The sequence below is a fragment of the Lepisosteus platostomus genome, chromosome 2, assembly GCF_059453375.1.
Source record: "Lepisosteus platostomus isolate fLepPlt1 chromosome 2, fLepPlt1.hap1, whole genome shotgun sequence".
In the NCBI taxonomy this organism is placed as follows: Eukaryota; Metazoa; Chordata; class Actinopteri; order Semionotiformes; family Lepisosteidae; genus Lepisosteus; species Lepisosteus platostomus.
In genome coordinates this window covers 71704438-71712598 of record NC_142612.1, presented here as the reverse complement: position 1 = coordinate 71712598, position 8161 = coordinate 71704438, and the positions used below count along the sequence as shown (strand labels likewise).

The window sequence follows — 8161 nt, the reverse complement described above, 5'->3', positions numbered from 1 at the left end:
GCTCACCACACACCAGCTATCAGCGAGGAGAACAGATTGATTGGGCCAGTTGATAGATAGGGATTATTAGAAGGCTATGGCTGGTAAAGGCCACGAGGAAATCTGGCCAGAACACCTGGTTTACTCCTCTACTCTTTTCCAGAAACACCATGGGTTTTTAATGACCACAGAGAGCGAGGACCTCGGTTTTACATCTCATCCAAAGGAAGACACCTTTTTTACAGTACAGTGTCCCCATCACTATACTGGGGCATTAGCACCCACACAGACTGCAGGGTGAGTACTCCCTATTAATTTGATTAAATTACCTAGTTTAAACATTTGTCCTACAGAAAGATCAGGTCTTAAATAGAGAAATATTCCATTTTTATCAAAGTTTTTTTTTTTCTTGCACAATATGGAGTAGTTTCAATCTTTTGCAAATTCTCCAGTGTTTTGTCAAACATGACAGCCATCTCTTAATATATACGGGTGTAATTTTTAGAAATCTGTCTGTTCAATTTGATATCCATTTTGGCATACTTTCTAAACTATATCACTTTGGTTTTAAATGCAGAATCAGCAAATTGTTGGCTATGAGACCAAAACACACTTTTCCAATGCCCTTATCTTCCATTTAAGGACCAAAAATGTAGCACAGGCCGCAGACCTTTCAAATTAACATTAATCACACAAAAATAAACCACACTTGACAGCCCAAGGTGGGTGTCAAATTAGAGCTGTCACCAAGCGGGCCTAGTAAATTAACGTTAACTGTAATGAAGAGGGAGTCCCTATCAACACATCATAAATCCATTAAATGGTGAAAAACCTCCAGGAAGGTGATAATGCACTTCACACCTCAGGGTGTTCAGAGCAGCCCTGCCCTCCTGCTCATTGAGAACCACCTGCCAGTTCCTCCCATGGCCCCCTGTGCTATTCTCATGCATGTTTGCAAGGCACTCCCCCCGGATACAAAGCAGCAGCTGCACTTGTGTTCCATCTTCACTGAAACACCCATTAAGACATAATGGAAAATGAAGATCTCTGTCACAACACAGCTCCTGCTCACTGCAATCTTTATAGCCCGGTTCCTCCGTCCTGATTCCAACAGAGACCAAAAGTCCCTTTCATCACTGACCTGACATGTTCCCGTTTCACCTTAGAGCACATCAGTTGGAGTAAAGCTGAAGATCACTTCTCCGGTGGCAGGGAACTGTAAGTCAATTCACACTGATGATACGTGGGGGGAGAAAAAGAAGACTGCAGTTTTTAGTGCTTTCATTTGTGCTGCAGGTGATGACAACTTGATAAAAAAAGCAATCAAATGTTTTTTTAGGTTTATACTCGAAAAGAGTAGGGGTGTTACCCTGGCGTCCTGACAAATTTCCCATTGGCCCTTACCGATCATGGCCTTCTTATAGTCCCCCTCTGTGAATTGGCTTCATTACTCTGCTCTCCTCCCCACTGATAGCTGGTGTGTGGTGAGTGTTCTGGTGCACTATGGCTGCCGTCGCATCATCCAGGTGGATGCTGCACATTGGTGGTGGTGGAGGGGAGTCCCCATTACCTGTAAAGCGCTTTGAGTGGAGTGTTCAGAAAAGCACTATATAAGTATAAGCAATTATTATTATTATTATTTATATTTAAACACCAGCAGGGTCATGTTGGGAATTTACCCATTAAAGGGTATTACATTTACAAGGCATCACCTATAGATTAGAAGTCAACTAATACTAATGTTAACGAATGCCAAAAAAATCTTAATTGGCTAATAATAAGATGGGCACAATATAGTCGCTATATTAAATAAAAATATAATCTTTCTGGCCTTCCATTCTGCAAGCAATACAGTTTCAACTAAATTGATGATAAAGGATTATTACTGTTTAACTGTGAGGGAAACCAGACTTTGGGTAAAAGACCTGGAGTCCAAATGACAGATACCATAAATACTGTAAGTCAATGAGACATTGAGGTCGTGGTATTACAACTATTCTGATACCCTGTTGGTAAAAATGAGTTTCCTCATTTCAAATGTGAAAAGTTTCAACGACTCAAACCTTCTGAGACCAACTCTCACATTCTAATTATTGCACTGCTAACTGGCAACAGTAAAGAGCTGTTGCCCCGCTTAGATAAAAGTGCAAGGTTTCTCAGTTGATTGGTAATTTGTTCCCAACACTAAATAAAAAATGTGAAATAATGAAGTTGCACTGTGGTAGCATGAACTACAGAAAGCGTTTAGAACCTATCAGGTTATACAGTATATTCCAGATTCCAGTTATCCATACTTATCTCATTTTCAGAACTGTTTCAAGATATGCAATAATAATGAACATTTTGATTGATTCAACATTTTCAAGAGGTGCATTCCATACTTTAGCAAAGTTGTTCCAAAATGCTAAAAAGATAATACAGTACTTGTCGCTGAAGTCAATACAACACCGGACAAGCTCTTCTTATTGGGGTTGAGGCAGATAAGATCAAATGTACAATCCATTTGTACAGCCCAATACCACCTATTTTAAACTGTGTACCTCACAATGCTAATCCCAAATGCAAAGATTCAGAGAGCAGGACAGGCACTAGTAATAAGGCTGAGCTCTGACCCAATCCCTTATTCTCATTTGGAGAAAACCCATTAAAATGCTAATATTATCCCTTACAGGTTAAACTCGGAGGAAATGAGAAGGAGCTTTCTGCTCACAAAGTTTCAACAATACCATCTAGACCGGCTGTCTTTTTTCTCTGTCTCTGAATAACAACATATGGTTATTCAATGAAAAAAGTGACTCCCCGCTTTCCCTGCAAAGGAATTCCAACAATTTTCCACACTTTTAGAAGAGGCATAAAACAATAGCCTAACTTACATGGCAGTATTTTGTTATAACATGTATTCATAATTTCATATAGGATTACATGTAAGTATAGCTATTCACTCTACATATACTTTTGTGAGTACTCTGAAATTGTCATTTTCAGTTTAGAAGCCATTAATGTAGGCTGAGTTTTAACTATATGACTTCATTCTAAATTATCTTTGGAAAAACCGATAAGCACCAGTTGATATGAATCATCAAAATTATTTTTATCCCAGTTCCGTAGGGTGCAGATTCCCCTAAAGGGGTGCATCCAGAAATTTGGAATATTAATTACTCCAGAATATGGCGACCACTCAAATCATGATGCATTGTTGCAGCACTGTAAGGACTGGATTCAATATGGAGGATGATATCCAAATTACGAATCCTGCTGATCTTGATGTCTGTGGTTTTGGCTTTGTATCCTTACCAGTCCTTACAAAAGAGAGTTCATCTAGTGTGGATAGAATAAAGATAAAAAGACAGTTTTACTGTACATACTGCATTGGTTTGCCATGATCAGCCCTAGTGGTGATAAAAAATGAAAACGAGTTTGGTTTGTACTTGAGAACAGAGCCAAATTCGAAGACAAAACCAGGTAGATTAAACTTCACTTTTTTGTAAGTGAACAGTTTTGGAATCTTGCTCCTATTGTATGACAAGTGAATTTTGCTGCTCACTTTTTAAAGAAAGAAAAAATACCAGCATGTTCTGCAAAACTCTGAAGCACAGAGAAGTGGTTTATAAGGGGACAGTTAACCATTTCCAGGAGTAAGACCTTTTTTCCTTTCCGGTTCCTTTATTGCTTGCCTTGTTGTTGCGCTAGCTGGGACCTCATTTCGAAACAGGAGCTTCTGTAATTAAAGCCCATTTAACAACAGTCTATTCTTTTCACCTTAATTGAAAAGTTACTCCTTTAAATGAGTCTTCCAATAAACCCATCCCTGAAACCCACTGCCTGAGTGAAATCTGCATAGCAACAATGGAAGATTGAGACAAACCTGCAGTCTTCCCTGGCACATGCACTTTACAGTCCAGCACCTTAAAGCAGCAGGGCAATCGCTCACCCTAAAGAGGGGCTCCTTTACATATCTATGAGTCAGCTCATTAGCTAAGTAGAATCAGCACTTTTCTCAGGGAACCACATCCAATTGTCATGGAGGGAGTCTTTGTCTTTCTTAAATGCTTCCAAGCTAAGCTGTTATTGTGGCCAGTTATCTAGTTAATACATATTTACAACCATGTAAGGTTATAGAAGGGATCCTGTAGTTTTATTTGCAGGGTTTCATCTGCAACACCATAAAATCATTAACAAGCTGTTTAGCGCAATTGTTCCTCCAAGTTTTTATTTTGTGGCCCCAGCAATGCTGTGTTTCAGAGGAGACAGATGGTGGGATGTCTCAGGCAGAGGATTCCCAGGACTAAATAAAGAGGAACTGCAGTCCCAATTTCTCAAACTGGTTAGTAAGTCTCAGTAACAAAATTAATTAAATGACGACATCGCAAAATTTTACAGATTCCAAATTAATCACAAATTGTCAACATTGTGAAAGTACTATACAGTGCCCATTGCTGTCACAAACTCCTAGTCTCTCCACGTTTGAGAGTGAGAGTTTGTGTGAATCACAACATGAAGTGACCCTTCCTGCTCACTACTTATTGTAGTGACTAATGTAATGCAATGTACAAACAAATAAGTACAGGTTGTGCAGCAGATATTTCACCGCAGAGATTTTTCGACATGATCTGCAGTTACCAAGTAAGTCGTATTTGTCAGATAAACCATCTCGAAATTGAGAGCAATATTTCTATTAAATTAAAAGAGATGTATTCACAAGCCTGCTTGTTTACAATGTAATAGGACTGCTTCACCTCACTGGAAGTTTTGTTGTCTTGTTCTGAATCACAGAATCTGGCGTTACTCATAACTGGAAATTTAGTCTATTTTGTGATGTAAATGTACACATTACTACGTACGTTTTACTTTTATTGTGGTTTGAAATGAATTCATCAGTGCCAATTCTTTCTAACCTCAAATATAAAATCAGCTTTGCAGTTCCACTTTAAATGGACAATTAACATCACAGATACTTATTTTCAAAGCACTTTTTTTAGGTTTACATAAAATGCAAGTTTTACAAGTATTTTCACAAGTCAGTAATGTGTTATCACAATTAGGCCTTCCTTTAGCCTCATTTCAGATCAGCCTTCCAAAGTATTTTTTAATTAATAACTTGATTTAAGGGTCATTATAAGGTTTCGTAAGGTTAAACAAATATGTACAGAAATCAAGAGGCAGACGTGAAGAGCAGGCCTAGCATCCTGTGAGCTATATAACTGATAAGATCTTTAAACAAGACAACATCTCAAAAAGATACCTCTTTCATCAGTATAGAGATACATACTGCTCCAGCCTCATTCCAATGGGTAACTGAGTATCACTTCATTATTTAACAAAGCTCTTGCAGAAAAGCAGAAGTTTCAATTAGTAGGTGTATAAGATAAGATCACTTTATTAGCCATATATAATTTCTTGCATTAGGAATTTGTCTTTTCGCATACCCCAGCTTGCTCTCCATGAGACACACAGGTACACAGATGGGGAAAGAGAAGCTGGGGGTCAGAGCACAGGGTCAGCCATTTATACAGCACCCCTGGAGCAGTTGGGGAGAAGGGCATTGATCAGGGACTGCACATAGTAGGATACCTCTGCCGGTAGCAGGATTTGAACTGGCAACCTTCCAGCCACAGGCACAGCCATCACTCTGCCCATTATTAAACTTCTTTGTATTAAAGTTCTTTGATTATTCACTCAATATAAGGCCATATCTGAGCCTATATCTAATTCCTACCCAGTCACCAATGAAAAAGTCATTTACATCTTAATGTGGGGAAGCAATTAAGTTTGCAATCAAAATGTTATGTAGTATACATAGTATCAATTGTTTTTTTATCAGTCATGTTGATGTTACATAAAACTTATGGTAATACACCAGTATGGCTTCATTTAGAATGTCGTGTGCAATTTGGATCTGTGTCTTACAGAAAAGATCAATGTTTTGGAAGCACTACAGAGAAGAGCAACCTGATGCATTTCAGGACTTAAAGGAATGACAGGTTGAAAGAACGTAACCTGTTCAGTCTTCAAGAGAGAAGACTACAAGGGGACTGGATACAAGTATTCAAAGTCCTCAAAAGCATTGACGAAGTTAAGGCAGCTGACATCTTCAGAATGAACACTGAAACACAAGTGGAATCCATGGGCCAGCGTATTTAAAAAGAGAATAGAAGACACTTCTTGGTGGTACTCGAAGCGTTGTGGAGGAAGGAACATGTACTCACCAATGTTGCTGAGGCTGATATCCTGGCTTCTGATCTGGATCTGATGGCCTGATCAGATCCTTGGATCAATCAGCTACTCAACTCAGCTACTAACTGCCAAATGGGCTAAATGGCTCTCATTTCCTCTCATTTGTAACCTTTCTCATGCTAAAGATCACCCCACTAATCTGACATGAAATTGTCATATTTATCTTATTTCCAGACACAGATGTGTACTTTCTAGGCCTTCATATAAAAAGCTTGTTAAAGTAACTATTTTTTACTATTTTCTAAGCAAATGCTTCAGTTCAGAATCTCATAAGTGGCAGGTATATTAAAGTAAAAAATGGTATGGAAAAATGAATTCAGAACTCTTCCTGTCCTTAACGAAGAAATTTTATTTTATGCCAATTATGGAAAATATAAGACATGTACTAGTGACAACAAAAACACGATTTTGTCTTAAGAGTTCATACATTTTCATTCGCATTTTCGGAATACATTCTGCATCTATGCGTTTTCAAAAAATGCATGTACATATGATAGGTTATGTTTTATTTTACTTGTTGAAGCATTACTTGTGTCATGACTGGTAACTGTAGACAGCTACAGCTTCGTCCAGTGCTTTGTTGAGCTGTTCTCTTTGTGTACAGTAGTCACAGGGGAGCTGAGCTGCAAATTGTACCAATTAAGAGTGCAGCTGTGTTAATGTGTGAGAAGGACAATAGGGCAAGAGCTCATCTGTCAACAGACAAGACGGAGGGAATCCCTGATACACAAAGACAAAGACGATAAAGAAAGTCTAAGCACAAGTACAAACTAAACCCCTCCATGCAATCGTCACACCATCATAATGACACAGTTCCAGGAGAAGGAGGATAAGGAGGATGGCCCACAGATGAACGTGTCTGCCCGGAGAATTAACTGCAATCACTGCTTAACATCCAATTAATTTAATTCCTGTGTGTAAGTAACGAATCAGGAGCTGAATGTGGGGAGATAAAATCTTCAATCCCTGATTAGCAAGACAAGGTGGATGAAATGAGAACAGTATCTGGCTGGATTTACCAGATGCAGACAAGAGGAAGGTTATATAGCGAAGATTAGAAACTGTTTTATTTAGGCTGTACTGTCACACAGATGCACATTAGTGGGATACGTCTCTTTGACTTCTCAAGAAATGTATGTTTAACTGAGCACATGTTATCTGAATTAAATCATTTGCATCCATTCTGTGTTCCAGATTAGCTGATTGTATGAACTAAGTCAAGCCAAATTGCACATATACTGCATATACAAACAAATGCAGCATGTAAGTGATTTAAAACTGTCATATCATGTTTTCATTTCCCATATTTCGCTACAAAATAGCATTCCTGAGCAAAATCAATTTCTACAAAGATTCCTGGGTTGCCCCAGCAAAGCAAAGATTTATTAATTGTTCATATCAATGCACTAAATGCTACAGTTACAATCTCAAAAATATATATGCATTGAGATTTAAATGGAAACATGAACTTTGTGGGTTGTGTTTTGAGAAATTAGGTTTGGGTTGGCAGCTCCCATCCACCATGCTGGTTTCCAGTTTGAGCTCATTGTGGATAAGTGGTATTTATAATGAAAGGGTCTTTCAGTCTTCCCTCATATGCAACACACATGCAACTGAATGGTTTTCACACAACACACATTTATTAGCCCTCAAATAACACTACTGTACAACACAGTTAAGGACAATGAAGTACAAGAGACTGTTTCAGTTGCTGTACTCCTTGAACAACACAAATCTCCCATCAATCAATGAGAGATCAAAGGGTCATGAGAAAGAACAGTTGTAATAGAAGGGCTCCCAGTTAAGATTTGGGCATTTCCACAATGTGTGTGCAAATACATTATGCATATAAGTGTTCAGTTATTTATTTTAAAATTGATTTAATTACCTTTTGTGTTAATCGAGCTAGTTCCTTCTAAGAAAGCAGTTTAAAGAGTTGTTTAATTAC

At 38.3% G+C, this 8161-nt stretch overlaps 1 long non-coding RNA gene across 1 annotated transcript; it reads left to right on the top strand.

The window, feature by feature from the left end:
• The first annotated feature begins 1113 nt into the window (after positions 1-1113).
• On the top strand, positions 1114-7394 carry LOC148677014 (uncharacterized). The gene is made up of 3 exons (XR_015940930.1): positions 1114-1197; positions 4222-4303; positions 5889-7394. It is a non-coding gene; the product is annotated as an uncharacterized LOC148677014 (long non-coding RNA).
• Positions 7395-8161: the final 767 nt, after the last annotated feature.